Here is a 21,681-nt window from a genome sequence, read left to right on the forward strand (position 1 = left end):
TTTCAGCCTCTTGAAAGGAGGCTTCTTAGCCTCTTGAAAAGTGGCTTCCGCACCTCTTGAAAGGATCTTGAAAGGAGACTTCCGAGCATCTTAAAAGGAAGCTTCCGAGCCTCTTAAAAGGAGGCTTCCGAGCCTCTTGAAAGGAGGCTTACGAGCCTCTTGGAAGAAGGCTTCTGAAGTGCCCAGGAGGCTTCTGAGCCTCTTGAAAGAAGGCATTAGAGCTGCTTGGAAGAAAGAAGAAGGATGCTTCTAATCCTCTTGTAACGAAGCAACCGATCATTAATGTAAAAAAAAAATCATTTTGTTCATTCGACGTTTTGCACGTTTGATCTTTTGTTCCGCAGCCTTTCATACATTGTGCTGGTTGTGGAAGGCAGAATTCAATTGGGATTTATTGATCGCATTGCATATTATGTACAATATAAATTTTTGAAATAAAAATACACTATTATCAAAACTGTATCAATGAGTCGGAAGTCGAGTCAAGTACAAGACACTGAAGACGACCACACAGTTGTGGTCGAAATACGTATCTGCAAAGATAACGAAAATTAACTGGTGGAATTAAATGGACAGTACTTAATTCGTCTTAGACGGTTTTGTATCAATGAGTTTTGATTGGAATTGTAATACGTCCGCCATTACGCATTTTTGTCTGAGGTACCCCCTAGGGCCAGCGAAGGTACCCCCAGGGGTACATGTACCCCAGGTTGAGAACCGCTGCTCTAGCATATTCTTCTGTTGTATCACATTTCAGGCAGGCGTACATTTCTGCCGCTGTAACACCCGGCTCACCGCATGACACCTTCTAGCGCAATGCTGAACAACAGGCACGAAAGTCCATTACCTTGTTTTAATTCCCTGGCGCAATTTGAACGAACTAGAGTTTCGCCCGAAATCTTCACACAATTTTGCACTCCATCCATCGTTGCTTTGATTTGTCTTGTAAGATTCCTGGGAATCGTTCGATGGTGCTATTCGATGGTGTGTTGGGACCTGATATTCGCGACGTTTTTTGAAGGTTTTGGTTATAGTAAAGATCTGGTCCGTCATCGAGCGGCCATCAACGAAGCCGGGTTGATAGCTTCCCACAAACTCATTGGTGACAGACGACGGAAGATAATCAGGGATAGGACTTTGTAGGCGGCATTTACGATAGCAATTGCTCGAAAGTTCTCACACTGCTTTCTTGTAGATGGGGCATATTACCCCTTCCTTCCACTCCTTCAGTAGCTGTTCTGTTACCCAGATTCTGACTATCAGCCTGACACCTCAGTAAAACTAACAATTGAATTAGAGTAAATTCATAACACAGCTGAAGCTTGTTCTCACATGGAAAATGCTACTACCTAGAACTGTGGGACAGTTGTTCTGATACCGAAAATCATTTCAGACTGTATTAACAATTAACATAAAATATCTCAACTGTCTATCGCTTCTCGGCCTAAAGGCTAAGATCAGGGTGTAGTATCTCAACTGTCTAAAACGAGTTTGGTACTTTCCGTTTAATTCCACTACGTTTTGTTATCTTTACAGATACGTATTTCGACCTTAACTGTGAGGCTGTCTTCAGTGTTTCGTACTTGACTCGACTTGGTCTCAGACTCTAGTCGAGTCAAGTACGAGACACTGAAGACGGCCTCACAGTTGAGGTCGAAATACGTATATGTAAAATAACAAAACGTAGTGGTATTAAATGGAAAGTGCTATACTCGTCTTAGACAGTTGAAGACATTCCACTAAAAGAGCTTAAATATTTTTTCTGATAAAATATCTAACAAATCATGATCGTTTTCCAAAAGATAACTAATTTTTATCAGCTGTACTAAGCAAAACCGAACTTAATTCACCGAGTGGTGATATTGCCTTTCTCGCATTTAGCCGAGACACCAACCTTATGTGACGCTAATGTAGTTTAAAGTATAATTTTCTTAATAACTTCTAAACGCAATTGTCGATCAATGCTCGGTAACGCACGAGAGTAAATAACGAAACACATATGGTGTCCTCTTGGTTCCATCACATTCAAATCACTTTTCAAAAATCTGCATGTTCAAAAAAGGTTTGCGTTGTCCTATGAAAAAATGAAATACACAGTACTAACCTTGATTACTCTCCATATCAATTTATTTAAAAATACAATTCGCAACGATTTCTTCTTACTTTGAAATATTAGGTAATTTCACGGAAGAACAGCCCGACAATTTGTTTCGGTTTGCGGCAAAGTTGATGCCCGTTATGGATATTATTGGTTTACATCAAAGTAGGCATACCTACATAAATGTGTACGACTGTTAATTTTACCTCGAACAAAAAAAAGTGAAAATTGAATTTTGTCTAGGTAGGTACTGATCAACGGAACGTGGCTAAACAGGTCTTGATTATTGGAGAGAGCCTTGCACTTGCTAGTATCTAAAATATAGTGATTCATTTCATTTCATTTATTTAGTTAACATCTAAACAGATAACACTGAATCAACAATTTGACGCCACAATGCACGGTTCGAGGCCGCATCTCTCCATCCTCGGATACGCCCCACTCTCGCCAAGTCGTTCTGCACCTGGTCTGCCCATCTCGCTCGCTGCGCTCCACGCCGTCTCGTACCTGCCGGATCGGAAGCGAACACCATCTTTGCAGGGTTGCTGTCCGGCATTCTTGCAACATGTCCTGCCCATCGTACCCTTCCGGCTTTAGCTACCTTCTGGATACTGGGTTCGCCGTAGAGTTGGGCGAGCTCATGGTTCATTCTTCGCCGCCACACACCGTCTTCTTGCACACCGCCAAAGATGGTCCTAAGCACCCGTCTCTCGAATACTCCGAGTGCTTGCAAGTCCTCCTCGAGCATTGTCCATGTTTCATGTCCGTAGAGGACAACCGGTCTTATAAGCGTCTTGTACATGACACATTTGGTGCGGTGGCGAATCTTTTTCGACCGCAGTTTCTTCTGGAGCCCGTAGTAGGCCCGACTTCCACAGATGATGCGCCTTCGTATTTCACGACTAACGTTGTTGTCAGCCGTTAGCAAGGATCCGAGGTAGACGAATTCCTCGACCACCTCGAAGGTATCCCCGTCTATCGTAACACTGCTTCCCAGGCGGGCCCTGTCGCGCTCGGTTCCGCCCACAAGCATGTACTTTGTCTTTGACGCATTCACCACCAGTCCAACTTTTGTTGCTTCACGTTTCAGGCGGGTGTACAGTTCTGCCACCTTTGCAAATGTTCGGCCGACAATGTCCATGTCATCCGCGAAGCAAATAAATTGACTGGATCTGTTGAAAATCGTACCCCGGCTGTTACACCCGGCTCTCCGCATGACACCTTCTAGTGCAATGTTGAACAACAGGCACGAAAGTCCATCACCTTGTCTTAGTCCCCGGCGCGATTCGAACGAACTGGAGTGTTCGCCCGAGATCTTCACACAGTTTTGCACACCATCCACCGTTGCTTTGATCAGTCTGGTAAGCTTCCCAGGGATATAGTGATTAGTCTCAAATTAATATCTGTGGGAACGGATGGAAGTGAAGCTACTCTTATACAACAGTCTAGGCTTGTACCACCTTCGGATTTGTGTGAAGGCTGATGCTTATTCTTTCTCTGACAATTCAAAAGAATTTATCGAGGACACACAGATGATTGTTCTGTGGAAATACGGAGAAATTTCTTGTGTAAACTTCGAAGAAATTATTAAAATAGGTCATCAAGCCATTTGGGCCGTATCCCCTATTCCCGTCCGCAACGTTTACTACTCGGGTGCATCACAACCGAATTACTTGGTACTTGGTAATCCAAATGGTACTTCTTCCTATTGGTGCTTGAAGAAGAAGAAGAAGCCATACGAAGAAGTTTTTAAAATTCTTCTCAAAAATTCTAAAAGCAATTTAATTAAAAACGGTAAGCAGTAAGCAGGGTTGGATTTTTCTTATACTGTGTTTTGCGTGTAATATTACAAAATAAAATTTCGAATAGAAATACAGTCGCCTCTCCACATCTCGATATTGAAGGGACCATCGAGATAGGGAGAGATCGAGGAATGGGAGGAAAATTGGAATGGGTACTAGATCCAAAAAAGCTCGTTGCTATGAAAAACGACAACAAAACAAATGTCATTTCTTGTTGCTGATATGTTTGTTTTTGTCCAAAGATGGTCTAGTAGCCTAAAAATTTGGGGCCGTCCAGAAACCACGTGGTCATATAGGGGGGGAGGGGGGGGTTTGGAAAATGACCACGATAAGCCACATGGGGGGAGGGGGGTGTTGCTCTCGAACCACGTGGTTTTTTTTAACACGAAAATTTTTGGTAAATAACAATAGCGGTGTAAAAAATACAAATCATCAAAATTTAATGATTTAATCATTAAACGCAAAGCGCATCTTAGGGCCGATGCCCACGTAGCGTCTTTTCAACTCAGTGTTAAAAAGAATTTAGCATTAAGCATCGAGAAAACCCGGTAACGCAGCGTCGGTCGCAACGCCGATGCATATCTGAGTTATTTGGCCAACTTAGCTTTAGATCCTTTTTCCATAAAAAAAAAATAAACGAAAAAGCAGGTTGCGTTTCAGTCTCAATTTTCACCAAAAAAAATTGGGAAAGAAAAATGAAAAAATATTTTTGCCTTTCTCGTACAACAAAATTGTACCGAAAGGCTATCATTTCACTCCAAAATCGAACTTGAAGACCCATGTTGTTATATTCCAATCGACTCAGCTCGTCGAGCTGAACAAATGTCTGTCTGTCCGTGTGTATGTGTGTGTGTGTGCACACGAAAACCGAAAAACATTAGCCACTTTTTCATATAGTAATTCTTAACCGATTTTCTCGCAACAAGTTGCATTCGACGGGGGACAAACTCTAGTTGATCACTATTGAATTTGATAACGATCAACCATTGCGTTTAAAAGTTATTAAGAAAATGGTATCGAACTATGTAAGCGCCATATAAGGTTGGTGTCTTGGCTAAATGCGAGAAAGGCAGTGTCACCACTCGGTGAATTAAGTTGTTGTTTTTTTAAATTCCGCCGCAGATGGTTTTTGGCATCACGCCGCCGACACTTTTGCATCAGCGGACTACAGCTACAATTTTGAAAACTGTTCATGTTTTTACAATAATTCAAGAAAAATCTTCAAAAGAATGTCTTGTGGATATTCAGGAAAAATCCAGTAAAAAAATTTCCTGTAAAAACTTTGACCTTACTTCATACAATCCTGATAAAGTGCTAGCATTCAGAATGTTTTTTGAACAATTCTCTCTGGAAAATTTTGCTTGTAAATTTTGCTACAAATTGGTCATGAAAAAAACAAAATATCGCCAGTGTAAATGCCGAAAAAAATTCTATGTGAATTCTGTCTGAAAATTCAAAACAGTCTCGTGGGAAATACATATAATTTTCGGTGGAAAAAAATGTTCATATTTTCATATTTTTTTTACATTCTAATGAATTTCTTCGACAAGTTCTTCCGAATCTTCACCAGAAATTCTATTTCATTTCCAAAATAAGTTTTTCGAACATTTTGGGGAGTGCACTTCAAAATGTTTAGTCTCCAGTTATCCTTACGACCAAAGGCATAGGATTGCCAATCAGGAGATGACGAGTTCGATTCTCGATCCTGTCTAGGATGTTTTCGGGTGTCAAACATTGTCGACATCCTAGGTATAATGTATCCTTCGTACTTGCTACACAAGATATATAATCGTACAATTGCTGGCATTTAAAACTTTCAATTTATAACTGAGGAAATGCTAAAAGAATAAACTAAGTTGAAAAGCAGACCAACTTCTAGTTGGAATATGGAGCCATAGAAGAAGAAGAAGACTTCTAAATTTTTCAAGAAAAATCTTCTGAATTTTCATGAGAAATTAAATAGCCAATGCCACATGAAACACTTTGATACTACCGTTGATTTTTGTTTTTGGATTTTTGTTTTCAAATTTGGAATTTTGAAATGAAATTTTTACGCTCTTTGTGAATTCTATCACATTTTTTAAATTTTCCAAATATTTTTTATTCGAGGCATTATTTAGAATTTCCACGGAAGAGTCTATGGATTATCTTCAACAAATACTTTGGATTTTCAAAGAATAAATATTTAGAATTCACAAGGTTCGTGTTTTTTTAATTTGCACCATAAATTCTTCCAAAATTTCATGGGAAATTCATTCTTCTTCGGAAAGTCATTTTGATTTCTTTGTAGGTTCAGCTAAACATTGCTTTAAATCTTTACCATGCAAAGAAGCACAAGAAATGATTTAAAAATTTTAAGGAATTTTCATATCAGAAAATCTTTAAAATTTTGATTTAATTTTCTAAGGAATTCCTATTGGAATTGCTTCTAAAGTACAACCTTCACAAGTACTACAAAAGTGCAATTTTTTCGTTATTTCCACTTGTAAAAACATCGGAATATCCTCGAAATTCATTATTGGTGTTTTAGATGAACTTTTCATCGATTTTCTACTGGAAAATCTTAGGAATTTCCATCGGAAATATTTTGGTATACTCCAAATAATTTCTTTTGGAAATTAAAAAACTGCTGAAAATTTCTAAGATTATTTTTGAAAAACGAAAAAATTCCATTGAAAATTTAGAAGAATTTCCTTTGAAGATTCATTAAATTTGCCCAGGATTTTGAAAAAATCTTTAGAGATACTGTAAAAAAAGTATACCGGAAGTTCTTCGGAATTTGATGTTTATTGAATTTTCATCGTAAATATGCATTTAGGATCCTTCTACGGATTCTTCTAGTTCTTCAAAATTTCTACCGAACCTTTTTAGGAACTTTTCCACAGAATTTCGAAAAAAAAATCGTTGAAATACTGAAGATTTTTCCGTGGAGACTCCGAAGAATTTCTTCTAACTATTCTGAAGGGTTTCCATTGCAACTCCAGAATAATTATTCTTGAAAATTAGGAAGATCTTGGAATTTAAAATTCATCCAAGCAATATATGTAGGCAATTATTTAGGATTAAGAAGCCTAGTTCTTATGATATTGAATAATTAGGCTAATTGATCGTAATGCACCTAATTAGAACATTTAGGTGCATTTTTAAATTTTTCGATCAATAATGCACAAAATTCTAGTAGTGCGTATGAAAAAGGTTATGACATAGAGAAGTTTGCATTTAAAAAATCAACATGAAATTCTAAATAAAATGCTTTTAAATTCATAAAAGGGTCTTAGAACTAAGAAGAGTCCGGCGATATGAAAAAAAGTGGCAGTGTTCCAGAAAAAAACACTCCAATTCCTAAAACAATCTAGGTAATAAATAGTGTTATAATAACGATTGAAATTGAATTCCAAAACAAATCTCAACCCTTTCAGGACGGATGGGTCATATATGCCCAGCGTTTTAGATTGTCTATTAAATCACAAAAGAGAGCTAGACCACCATTTTCTTCAGTAAAATTGTTCATCTAGATATTGGTTTTACAGAAAAAATATGGGAGCTCAAATTTGACTGACCCTGAAAACTCAGTTATCCGAAACTTTGGGAAGATTTTGATTCTAAGAGCATGCAAATGAAGTTGAAATGTTTGAATCATTCTGAACACTCAGATAAGATGGGTCATCCTGAACGTTAAGCCAGTGATTGCTCTCAAGTTCAGCCCACGACTTCTCGGGTGATCAATCATGACATTTGTAATGTCCTCATCATCGGTATGTACCCAATCCGATGAAATAAGCATATGATCCTAATTTCCATTAACATGAGATCTAAGAGACAAGGTACCCAAAATTATCTTGAGTCAACATCAAGCTGCACAATGACTATGCCTTTTTTGTAGGGCCTTAGAAGCACTGGGTTCACGGACTTGATTAAGTAGTTCAAACATTACGACTTCCAGGACGTTTTTTAAAACCTAAAAGTTTTGTATAACCTAAGTCGAGTCAAGTACGAAACACTGAAGACCTTACTGTTGAGGTCGAAATACGTATCTGTCAAGGTACAATCAAGTGGTGGAATTAAATGGGAAGGTACAAACTCGTCTTATGACAAGTAAAGACATTCCATTAAAAAGCTCAACATAATTTTTTTAACTAAAAAGTCTGTAGTAGCTTGTACAAATAACAATTGTCATATCAACCCAATGGACCTAATGGGATATTATATCATACATCATTCATAATTTGGTTAATTGGATAAATCGAATGATCCGAACTCCAAAATGATAATTGATCTATAATAAATTCATTCTTTTATGAGTCGCTTATGAAAAGACCATTGACTGAAGCATATTCGAGATATGGAATAGAAGTTCCTTGGGAAATTATTCGAAAGACATCAGAGTGACCGAGAAAATATGTTTAGTATCAAAATAAAATTTCAATGAAGAATTAGAAATTTTGAGAGATGAGCCAGCTCTAGATTATTTATCAGAGAAAAAATAGAAATTTTCCATAATAGAATTGGAAATTGCCAAAAAAGAAATCAGGGTATGAGTATTAAATAAATATAGAATTACTGCAAATAATGCAAAATTTCCATAAACAGTTGAAAATTTTCCACAAAACAATAATAAATTAGCACTTGTAAAAGCAAAAATTGCAATTATGTATTTAAAAAATCACCAATAAAGAAATTAAAAAAATAGGGATATTTTGGAAAATTCCTAAACCATTACAAATTTTTCTCGAAATTTTTATAACATATTCATGAGTCCGCATTTTTGGTATCCTCCTGATGCATCGAAGGTATGCGAGTTCTAGATAACCTAATACCTGATACACATTACAACATGATAACATCATAAAAATCTTCGAAATAATGAAAATTTATAATTTCCATGCTGGGTTTTAGTTTTATTTTGAATCAGTTGAAATTGTCCATCTTCAAAATTGATCGGATTAACCATATGTTTTAGTTACATAGGTTTTTTTTTTAATTTTTGTGCTTGAAAAAAAAAACCACGTGGTCAAAGGGGGGGGGGAGGGGGGGTCTGCCAAATGACCACGATAGACCACAGGGGGGGAAGGGGGGGGGGGTGAAAATCTTCAAAAATATGACCACGTGGTTTCTGGATGGCCCCTTTGAACATATCGACATAAGGAGAGTGAATCCAGAACAAAATATGATCAGAACACATCGACATAGAGGGATATCGAGATAGGGAGGTTATCGAGATGTAGAATGCCCAAATGTATATAGATTGAAGGGACCGAGGAAACCATCGATATAGGGAGAGATATCGAGATATAGAACATCGAGTTGTAGAGAGTCGACTGTACCATGTTTTACAGTAGAAGAAAAGTCCAACTCCGTACTGCTTACCGTTTTTAATTAAATTGCTTTTAGAATTTTTGAGAAGAGTTTTAATAACTTTTTCGTATGGTTTCCCGTGGAGATTTTTTCGATTATCATCTTTCTGCTTCTTCTTCATGCAACATTAAATCGCCAATCGAAGAAAATAATTTGGAAGATTTTTCAGTGTGTGTGTTTTTTATGAAAAGCAATTTCCGATGTATGCATGTAAAAATGCCGCCGCAAAACTACGAAGTGCCGACTATTTTCGGACGGGTACACATTTCAACTTATATGTCAATCTGTTGGAAATAATTACATTAGGACATCAGTAAGGAACCCGTATATGACTTTTTTTGTTCGGGATGAACCACTGCGTCCATTTCATTGAACTTTTGTAGTACAAGTAATCTGCGATATAACGTACCCCCGATATAACGTACGCTCGATATAACGTCACTCGATATGGCGTATATTTTCCCCGAAATAACGTTCACTTCGAAAAAATATTTCAATTTGGGCAGTTATACCGAAATAATTTACTAAATTGTTATGATTATTAATGTCTAATTATATCACCCAGAGGCATTACTGTATTTATTTTCTTCAGTTCACATGATCCTCAGAATTCTCCCGAGGTATTGGAGAATATTAAGTTAATGAGATTTCATTCAGCATATTCATTGTCGGACAAATGTCTAGTCGATATTGGGCAATAGTTCTCCCGAAAGAATTTCTGGAGGATTTTGTGGAGGAATTCATGTAGGAATTCCTAAAAGAGTTCCAGAATGAATTTCCGAATCAATTCCTGAAAAAAAAAATCAGTTTGAAATTTTCGTAACGAATGCGTAAAGTAATTTCTGGAGGAATATTTTGAAGAATTTCTAATAGACCTTTCGAAGGAATTTCTGAAAGAATTTCCGAAGGAGTTCCTAAATGCATTTTTGAAACAATTCCCTAAGGATTTTGGGAAGAAATTCCAAATAGAATTTCCGTAGAAATACCTATTGGAATTTCCGAAGAACATTCTAGGTTTCTCCAGGAATTCTTCTAGGAACTCCTTCCAGAACTCTTTCTGTAATTCCCCAGGTAGTTGTTCTTCCGGAAATTTCACCAGATGTATTCTAAAATTTATTTATTCTAAAATTCCTTTGAAGATTACTCCAGAAATTGCTTCTGAAATTTCCTGGATATTCCTCCAGAAATGAATCCAGTAATTCTTTCGAAAATTCTTCCAGGAATTCCTTCGAAAATTCCCTTCAGTTCAGTTCGATACTTCCAAATCGAAGTTTTTTCTTTAAGAAAATCCTAAGACCTCTGATAATTCCTGCAAGAATTCCTTTAACAATTTCTTGAAAAAATTCTAAATAGATTCTTCTTTCTTTCAGGAATTCATAACAAATCCTCAAGAATCCTTTAGATTATTCTCCAGCAAATCTTTCAGAGCTTTCTCCAGGAAATCCATTAAGGAATTACTTACCTCAGTATTCTTTAAGCAACCCTTTAGAAATTTCTTTGGGAATTTCTCTTCAAAATTTCCAGAATTCATTTAAACATTTCTTAGGAAATTCCTCTAGATTTTTTTCGGTAGTACCACCGGAAAATCATTCAAAGAATTCTTTTAATTTGATTTAGGAATTCCTTTGGGAAATTCCATTTGATTCGATGAAATCCCTTTAGAAAATCATTGGAAATTCCATTAAAAACCCTTCAAGCGTTCTGTTGGAAATGCCTTCACAAGCTCCTTCCGATAATCCTCCGGAAAGTTCTGTAAATACTCCTTCGGAAATCCCGTAAATATCCCATCAGAAAATATTCCATTCTTCAGTAAATTTCTGGAACAGTTCTTCCAACAAAATATCGGATAGAATTCAGTTTTTTATATGGTTTTACAAAAGAAAGAAAAAGGAAAAGAAATTTCTGAAGAAAAATCCTACATTTATCCAGAATTTCCTTCCTTTCCAAAATACGATTGCTATACAAAAAACACGCTAATATAATGTACGAGAAAGGCACAAACACCGATAGGTGGATGAATCAGGGTTTTTGCCTTTCGCGTATACTAAGTATACTTAAAGGCTAAAGGTTCACTCCAAAACCAAACTTTTGATAGGAGGCTCGGAGACCCATAGTGTTATATGTATACCAATCGACTCAGCTCGACGAATTGAGGTTATGTCTGTATGTGTTGCACCCTCCGGGTGCAAAGAAAACAATTTTGGAGTATATTTCCAATAAACTCAACTGAAATATATTTACTAACATTAATAACACTTAAAATACAAACATAATTAACTTACAATTTAGTTTTCCACTTTCCCAAACACTCCCTAGCTTCGCCTCTGGTGATGAGCAAGAGTCCTAATAATTTATACATTGAAAACATTACAAACATTACTTAAGAGGTACAAACTATCACTTACGGTAAGTATCACTACAAATTCAATCTCCTCCGGAGAACATAAACGGTTAACTTGACTTAATCTGTAATATTCACAATTATACGATCAAAACATTTCTACAAACTCGTTAATAACTTTCCCTTACAGCGCAACAAACTACACATATTCCATGATGGAGACTTTACATCGCTTATGTACTTAGTAAACAAACAACAAATACAACATTACAACGATCATCTGTTTCTTTACTCATATTATTGACACTCACACAAACGCACGCATATCCGTATGTAAATTTATGCTGCAGCAAGAAACGTCAAATATAAGGGTGCGTTCACAGCTTTCTTGTCGGGATGATGCCTTGACCCTTTCGCGACCAGGTATTTATTTACCGGCGGTAACATTCCCCCACCCGTAAACCCTGTGGCTGCTTCAGGCTGTGCAGGGATTACCTTTACTAATCTGCTTTCTAATTAATCAGTTCCGCTCTACTGATACTATTCTGCAACTTGCTTCTTCGTTGGCTGTAGCCTTCTTCCGCTTTGGCCAGGCGTCTTCCCTATACAGGCTGAAGACCCTGTCGAATCAAAATATATTACTGTGCGACATCATCACATTTCCGCTCTCCGAGCGGTCTCTCAGCGCCTACGCTTTTATAGCTTCATACGGGGCCCATATACCGTCCAGCCAAGTTGGGACCGAACAGCTACTGGTTCTCCAGATTCTCCTATTCTAGATTCCAGCGGAGCAATAAGGTGAATGTTGTCGATCCCTATCAACATTTGAGGTGCAACTGAACTGTAACTCGATACATCCAAGCCATTCAAATGATTAAAAACACTCAAGTGCTCCGCATCTATTTTTTGGGCAGGGAGCTCCAACTTCTGAACAGTTCGAGCATCAACAAGATCGAATAGACATGACGAACCTTTGGCAGAAACTTTGATCTTCAAAATCTTCGATTTTCTTTCCTTTTGCTGAACACCATTCGTCCAATACATCTGCAACGGTTGAACCGGTCCATCTGCTCTCAACAATTTTGCCAGCTTCCTATTTATCAAGGTTACCGCAGATCCTTCGTCTATCAATGCTAGGGTATCGACTTTTCTCCATCCGTTGTACAGGGTCACTGGAGCCATTCGAAACAACACCGTTGGATTCAGTTGACGATGACTATGGCATTGAACCTCTAGCGTCGTACATTCTGACCCAGATCCACTGTGCAGCAAAGGATTGTGAAACTCAGGGCAGCCATCCACCGTACAGCGCTTCCTTATACGACATGGCCGATCCCCGTGATCGTACATACAACACGGACACAGATCCAGCCGCTCTACCGTCTTCCATCGTTCTTCCATGCTTTGTGACACGAACTCCGAACAGTTTCGACCAAAATGTCCCAATTTCTGGCATACGGAGCACCTCATGTCCCGATGTTGAGCTTCGGTTGACTGATCCGGATTCTTCGCCACACCCTTCTGACTAGACTGACTGTTCCATAGAGAATTCCCTCCATTCATCGTATGAACGAATCCCTTTGCTTTGAGCTTATCTTTCTTCTTGACCTTCTCATCCACATCCACCTTTTCGAAAGTTGCTTCCAACGCTTTCTCCACAAGACTTTCCATAAAAGCTCCAAACGTTTCCAAATCGACCAACTGTGCACGTCGCTTGAATTCCACCCACTCCATGGCATAGTACGAAGGCAACTTTTGGATCAAACTTTGCATGAGAATGGGATTTTTGAGATGATCGGCTAATCCCGCAGCTTTGAGATGCTGAGTGAATTCCTCAACTGCACTCCCAAACTCGATTACCGACTCGAGGCTCTCTGCCTTGGGTCCTTCCAATTCCTGGATCCGGTTAGCCAATCTTGTCGACAGAATCTCCGGATTCCCGAATCTCTTCCGCAGCTTCTTGATTATCAACGGCACATTTTCAGGTAGTAAGAGGCGATTTCGTACTGCATCCAATGCCTTGCCCTGCAAAGCTTCTTGCAGACGGACCAAGTTCTCAGTTTTAGTAAATCCACATGACTTATTCGCCTGCTCATATGCGCTAATGAATATTGGCCATTCTTCAGCAGCACCGGCAAACTTCGGAAGACTTCTAGGAAACACTTGCCGGGATGCAATCTGCAACTGCGTTGGAGCTTCCTCAAAGCCACTCGAGCTCCGCTCGAAATCCTCTTCATCAAAGTCAACTGTATGGTCGAAATGCGAACTATAGTTTTCTGTATGAGACTCGAATGACGGTCGAGGGAGGCTTGCTCGTCCTACCCTATTCGACGGTCTCAGACTGCTCTGAGACTTTGGTAGACGAATCGAACTGTGATGAGGCAGATTTGCAGTTGACAGCTGCGACCTTTCTTGAACAAATTCTGGAAATTCATCCCCGCTCAATCCCAAATCGTCTTTGACAGTTCCATCTTCTATTATCTGCTTCAATTCCAGACGTCTCTGCATCATTTTTTTCTGCCGAGCAATCCGCTTCTTCTGTAGCTCAAGAATATTTCGTTGATTCTCCTCCTCAAGTTCTTCTAAACGGTTCCATTCGTCTAGTTCCTTCATCTCCTTTAGCGCCCGAGTTCGCGTCGACTCCGCCGACGATACGCTGACTGCTTTCTTCACACGCTCACGAACACAACTAGTTCTCTGAACCGGAACCGACTCGGATCGCTCAACACGCTTACGATAATGACTCAATACTTCTGCCAGTGCATGCAACAAATCTTTCTCTTCGCTTTCTACTTGCTTCTTGTCTGACTCTGTGTACGCCTGATCTCCTGTCTCAATATTGCCATCGTCTTTATTCACGACCTCCTGCGCTTTAGCCCTACTCAGCTGACTTCTTTTGTAAAATTCTCCTTAGCTGACTTACCGACTCCCGAGCTATTACTCTCCATTTTTCCAGCATGCTCAAGTGCCAGTGGATGAATAGCTGTGTTACCTGCAGCACCCAGTGATGTACGGATGGATCTATCCTCTCCCAAACAGGTCGCGCAATACCAGACGACTTCCGCTACGCTCTCGTCTACGCCGACACACTGGAAGTGGTACCACTCCTGACATCTCTCGCACTGAACACTGCCATCGAACTCCTCATCTTTATCACAGCACGGGTACAAGTAGGTCATGGTAATAAATTTTGAGAATGTTGCACCCTCCGGGTGCAAAGAAAACAATTTTGAAGTATATTTCCAATAAACTCAACTGAAATATATTTACTAACATTAATAACACTTAAAATACAAACATAATTAACTTACAATTTAGTTTTCCACTTTCCCAAACACTCCCTAGCTTCGCCTCTGGTGATGAGCAAGAGTCCTAATAATTTATACATTGAAAACATTACAAACATTATTTAAGAGGTACAAACTATCACTTACGGTAAGTATCACTACAAATTCAATCTCCTCCGGAGAACATAAACGGTTAACTTGACTTAATCTGTAATATTCACAATTATACGATCAAAACATTTCTACAAACTCGTTAATAACTTTCCCTTACAGCGCAACAAACTACACATATTCCATGATGGAGACTTTACATCGCTTATGTACTTAGTAAACAAACAACAAATACAACATTACAACGATCATCTGTTTCTTTACTCATATTATTGACACTCACACAAACGCACGCATATCCGTATGTAAATTTATGCTGCAGCAAGAAACGTCAAATATAAGGGTGCGTTCACAGCTTTCTTGTCGGGATGATGCCTTGACCCTTTCGCGACCAGGTAACCTTATCCGAATGCAACAAGTTGCATTCGACGCGGAATTCTTCCTAATTTTTCGCTATTGAAAATTAGTCCAATCGGCCATTGCGTTCCGGAGTTATAAAAAAAAACATTGGAAAAAAAACAAAATCGAACATTTTGTTTTTCAAAAACTGCTGCAATGCATTCAAATAAACGCAAATAAATGTGAATTGATGGAAATAACTGAATCTATCTCCCTAAAGTGAAATTTTGACCTCTCTTATGTGCTTTTCATGTTACGTGTTATAATACACGAGAAAGGCATCATCACCGCTAGGTGGATTATTCTGCGTTTTTAGAATAATCTTGGCGTATATAATCGAATTTCAGTAAACAATATTTTGATGAGTAACGTGCCCCTTCGTGCCCTAGTTTATTCATTGCAAACGGCGTAACGAAAAGCAAGCCCTGTGTTGTCAAACTATTTCCTATTCTTTCCTATTAGTCATCTAAAAGCAAATTACAGTCATTCACACTTACTTAGGAGTGTATCAGACTTACTTAGGAGTGAGTGTTCCACAAAAAAATCCTATTATAATTTCAGAATGAGCAATGCGAATTTGATTCCTAAATATTCCCTATAATATTTTTTTAGAAATCTAGATTGCTTTTGTATTTATTTCGGCTGTTTCCTATATCCACATTGCAGCAAATTCAAAGCTACTTCAACATACACTCGTCATGATTAGGATGATCATAAATTTTCACGTTCTGAAGCAAGACTTGAATTTCAAACAAATCGGTTTGCCTTCACCTTCTTACCAACAGCAAAAAAAAAACTTGCAATAAGTTAGTAGGGTAAGATAGCCCGTTGTGAGTTAGCTGATAAAAGCTATCTGAACTATTCAAATAGCAAGTGGTTGCACATGAGATATTTGTTTGATTGCATGTCTTGTTGTTTTCTTTCCAAATTTATAAGGCATTTTAAAACATTATACTTGAGGGGGTTAGAAGTAGAGGGGTGTAAGTGACATTTTGGTCAAAATTGAGTTAATTAATTGCATATTATTGGGCAGCTCGGCCGTACGAAAATCATTTATTTTTATTAAATATCTTGGCTGTACACAGCCAAGATATTTAACAAAGTTGAGTTGACTGCAGCAAAAATTGCTTTGGTTCTCAAGCTTTGCGGCAGTATGTTGATATAGTTTGTACGATGTTTATAAAAAATGTGAAAATTCACAGAAAATTAATATTTTTTTGAACTTCCATACAACTTGTATGAAACGCAGAAATATGGGAAAACTTTGCACCCATTTTTTTAACTAACTTCTAGTCACTTACACCCCTTTGCGTTTGACCCCTTCACTTCTTTTTTCTACACTATCCTCAATTAAAATTATATCAGATGTCATAGCTATTTACTAATTTGTACACAGTTAAAACAGATAGCGTAACTGATTTAGATAATGTATAGTCACACTGATGCGCGGAGTTGTTTCCCGGAGAGACTTGGAAACTTCACATTTTTTTGAGACTATTCTGTATATTCTACTGCAATTGCCATCCAATACCTATAATATTTTGTTGTATTCTAGATGAATTCATAAAACTAAGTAGAGACTATAGAGTGAGTAAAAAACTTCTAAACAATCAGTATTTTTTTTTAGAAAAAGTGAAACTGTTATGAAAATGTTCTGTTATTTCTGGAAAATAGTGAAAACTTCATTCAAAAACCTTTTATGGTTGAAGTAAAAAATGGTATGCTGGAGATCAGTTTGAAGCTTCATTTGGATATTGAATTTTACACTTTCTATCATCTTTTTTCTGCTTTATTAGAGGGATTTTTTTCGCAAATAGAAGTTCATCCCTTTCTATCATCATTGAATTTGATCACGACGAGTTATTGTATTGTTTAGATATTTTTGCTGAACTTATTACATTTTTGATACATAATTAGTTCTATCACGTAAGGGGTCGTAAACATTTTTTTTAACTTTATTAATGTGTTTTTTAAATTTTAGGATCAAGTTCAACACAGGGATGAAAGGGAACTGGAGGAATTCCCTTTGCGGGCCAACCTTGGGTCCCGCCGATGGTGATGCAACAGTGTTGTAACGTATACTAATTACGTAAGCATATTTTCCGGGTTTTTTGAACCATCCTCCCCCCAAGATTTTTCCCATACAAAATGTGTTTTGTTTATATGGAGCGTAAGACAATGACAGACCCCAACTCCCCTCATAAGGCTGATATTATGCTATACCAAATTATATTCATCTCACGCAAATTTTTCAGCAATACTGTAGAAACGTGTAATTAATAATGAAGCTCATACCCTACACCGGAGAGGTACATATATGTTCCAAGGCAATTAGTTTGATTTTATTTAAATAACAACGTTTTAGAGTGATGATCAAATTGTTCTTGAACTACGGTACATGCATTATAAATTATACTTAAACATGTTATTCGATTAAAATAAATAACACCATGATCCATCAAACTGAGCCGAACCCTATGCAGTATGCAACATAGACATCAAGCTTTAATCGGTGGTTACTGGTTAGTATTTCTCGTATTGACTTTAATCTATTTGTATGTGTAAGGTACACTGGGGGAAGTGGAAAAAGGGGGTAAGTGTAAAAATCGACTCGAAAAATTGGAATTGTACATACTTTACAGTTTTTACCACATCATAGCATCATGCAATGTTATACTTTGATGCTCACACTAATCCTATGTTGAAATTTGTATAACACATACACTAACACGGTTAACGCTTAAACTGTAATTTTAGGTTTCGCGAAAAATTGATATTTGCATTCATAAAATCAATTCTTATTTGCACCAATTGTTCTTTTTACAAGTGAATTTATATCACAGGTGACCATTACAATACAATTAAACTAATCCCATTCAATTGGTAGTGGTTTGTACCAAGAAAGCAAATAATTCAAAGATTTTACACTTACCCCAGGTATCAAACACTGTGGGGAAAGTGGATAATGTTCTAATCACGCAATTTTTTCCTTCCTTCCAGGGTTTATTTCGATAGCTGTGAATCTTAATATGTTCCTTCTTTGTTATCATTGTGATTCCAGTGGTGATTGGACTCATATAAATGAGAAAATGCCTGATTAATCCACCTATCGGTACTGATGCCTTTCACATGTTTTCCATATGAAAAAAATATATAAGAAAGTTAAAAACAGCACTGATAGGTAAATATATTGTATAATTCACATTAATTTTTATTCCTAACAAGTTTCGCCATTGAATGCAATTTTTTTTTGCGAACAAATCGGTTAAGGACAAGTGCTTAAGAATAGCTGATAATTTTGTATGTGCTTTGCGAACACACATACATACAAATACGTACATACAGACATCATCTCAATTCGTTAAACTAAGTTGATTAGTTTATAACCCTGTAAGTCCCATTTTTCCTTTAAAATGTTCATCTTTGGGGCGAACATATAGACTTTACGTACACTTAGTGTCCGAGAAGGCAAAACCAGCCCTCTTCTAGCTATTACGAGAATTCCTTGAGGATCTATTTCGTTAAGGTAATGAAATTATTCCCCCAAAGATACTCAGAGCAATTATCGTATTGATTTTAGTTATATGTAACTACTCATCACTATTGAAGGTCAAGGCAACATGGGTTTTCCACTTACCCCATCCCACTAGGGTAAGTGGAAAAACAACTCCTCATTTTAAAATCTATTTCCATAAGTTTCAAGCGACCAAAATGGTATGAATTACCGCACAGTTGGTGCAAAATTGACTGTTTTTGATAGCCCATTTTGATTGAACGCATTTAAATCATTTAAACTGGTTTTACACTAATTCAAACATGCACTATCGATTTTTCCTTTTCCACTTCCCCCAGTGTACCTTATATGAACCGTATCCGAGGCAGCAGCTGATTTGAAATTTGCCTCGAATGTTGGATGGCGTGCGACGAATAAGCTCAACTGCTATGGTCCGACTCATACTGAGCCACAAGGTGGCGGTCAAGGCGAAAAACAAGTATCCAATCGATTAGTAGTAGGAGATGCGACAAAAACACGACGAAGTGTCTTACTCGGGGATTGAGGTCAATGTCAAGTTCAAATTCGGCAAATGTTACGGAAGTAAGACAACCCACACACAAACACACAAGAGGTCTTCTGCGGTGAATTTGAAATGCTAACCACATAGTGAAAAGATAAACACGAGCCTTGATTTTATAAAACAAACAAACAATTTCAATGACTGGCAAGTGGAGAACCTGTACAGTGCGTGCGCGATGAGTTCTGATCGCATGCCGTGACTTAAGGCAGTTGCGTTTCACAGAAAAGGCAGTCGGCATAAAATAAGTTTCATTACATGATGTTAGGTATTTATACACCTAAAAACCAAATCTTACATTTATTGTAAAAAACTCTGCAGGATTTTAATACAAAAAATGTAAGCTTTTAATACAGATACTGTATTTATATAATATTAATATATATAATTGTATGATTCAAAGGATTATTTAAAATCTTCGCATGGCAGCTTCCACTTGAAGAATAAAGGCTCCCCCAAACACACGCGATGCGACAGTCGCGACGCGATTCTATCGCTTGGCGACTGCGATTCTGTCGCCGTTGGTATGGAAGCGTAAATAGAACATTGCCTGCAACGATCCAACGATAGAATCGCGGCGACTGGTTGTCGCCGTCGCGGCGATGAAATCTCTTAGGTCTGGGGGAACCTTAATGTATGAAGTCTTCGTTCTTCGGTGTCGTCAATCGTCATGGCGATTTGGTTGCACGATGAAAGCAAACGTCGTGCGCGTCATCGACGATGCGTCGAGTAGCAATGCAGACACTACAATTCGTCGCTACTGTGGCATTTCGTGCTGGGACGATTACTATTGTGGGAATTTGGAATAGAATGTAAGAAATTTAGCTGGAGTGTCGACACGTGTCAAATGATGTCTACGTACATATTTTAATAACTACAACTCAAAGCAGTAAAACATTTTACTATTCTAAATTAAATATTTACGCATGTAATAGGAACTTGGTCATATTTGAACATGATGCAATAGTTTTCGGTACGGGGGGACACATTTCTGAATCGTGAAATTTTCCACCAAAATTCATCATTAAAATACATCGTTGAAAAACGTGTTAAGTTGCTCAAATTTGGTTTGTATTGATCATCAATGATCATATTTTGTGTATGGTATACCATTCAGCACAATCCGGATTGTTAAGAGTTTTTTTTTGTCAATGGCTAATATAGGAGTTAGACAAAAAGGTTGAGATAGGATTTTTAAAAAATTCAAATCACAATAACGTTGCTCAAAATACTCCGATTTTGATAAACCGCGACCATTGGACGCAGAAACTATTCTGGTTCTAGTTTTCTGTCCTTATTTTAAATCTGAGATCGGTTCACGGGCACCGTAAATGTTCCGGATTTTCCGGAGGTATGTTAAAAGTGCATTCGTCCCTTATGCTTGACATTTTATTTGACGTTTATTTTGATTACGTTCATGCTTTCTTAGAAACTACAACTAATTTGTTGATCAATGCTGACTGCAGATTGAGAACCCATCAGGAATACGCAGAGATATGGCCATGTCGATTTTCCTAAAGATGCGTACAGTGGCCTCTAACAAATAAGAATAACATAACAGCGACTGCCAAGATAACCCCCACCCCACCCCTTAAACCAGGACTGTAGTCATTCGCAGGGGGATGTCTTCATTAGTCCATTAGCGCCCTGAGTATGTATGTATGAGTATGGGCAAAGCTTGATAAACGTTCACAAGAGCTGTCCTATTCATAGGACGCTGGCATAATATGGGTTAAAGCTCTTCCACATTTCAATACCAAATTTTCAAAACGACTTATCTGCTTTCGTAAACAAAGATTCAAACGTCGATTTGACGAATCTGATAGCACTCCCACGCAAACCAACAACATCAACACGTAGGTGAAGGCTTCAGCTACCTGTTGATGGTATCGGTTTGCGTGGGAGTGCTATCAGACTCGTCAAATCAACGTTTTAATCATTGTTTACAAAAGCAGATAAGTCGTTTTGAAAATTTAGTATTGATTTATTGACTGCGCGGTTTCTAAGCCATTTGTGCATTCGTATATCATGCGTCTAACACGATGATACTTTTACGCCCAGGGAAGTCGAAAAAAAATGCCATAGTGTGGTATGCGACAAAAAACGGAAATAATAAAAATGTTTACGCACGTGCTTAGCTTTACGTGCAAAAACGCACATTTTCTTTAAAAGGAATGTTTTGTCTTAAATATGTAGAACAAACGAATCTGTATGC

The 21,681-nt window shown here is 37.8% G+C and overlaps 1 protein-coding gene across 6 annotated transcripts in view; it reads right to left on the bottom strand.

Annotated features, from left to right (window-relative positions):
- The window catches only part of LOC134221059 (peptide transporter family 1-like), a 93,731-nt gene that overhangs the window by 13,540 nt on the left and 58,510 nt on the right, over positions 1-21,681 (bottom strand). The window lies entirely within an intron of this gene.

This window comes from Armigeres subalbatus, chromosome 3 (genome assembly GCF_024139115.2).
Source record: "Armigeres subalbatus isolate Guangzhou_Male chromosome 3, GZ_Asu_2, whole genome shotgun sequence".
NCBI classification, from domain to species: domain Eukaryota; kingdom Metazoa; phylum Arthropoda; class Insecta; order Diptera; family Culicidae; genus Armigeres; species Armigeres subalbatus.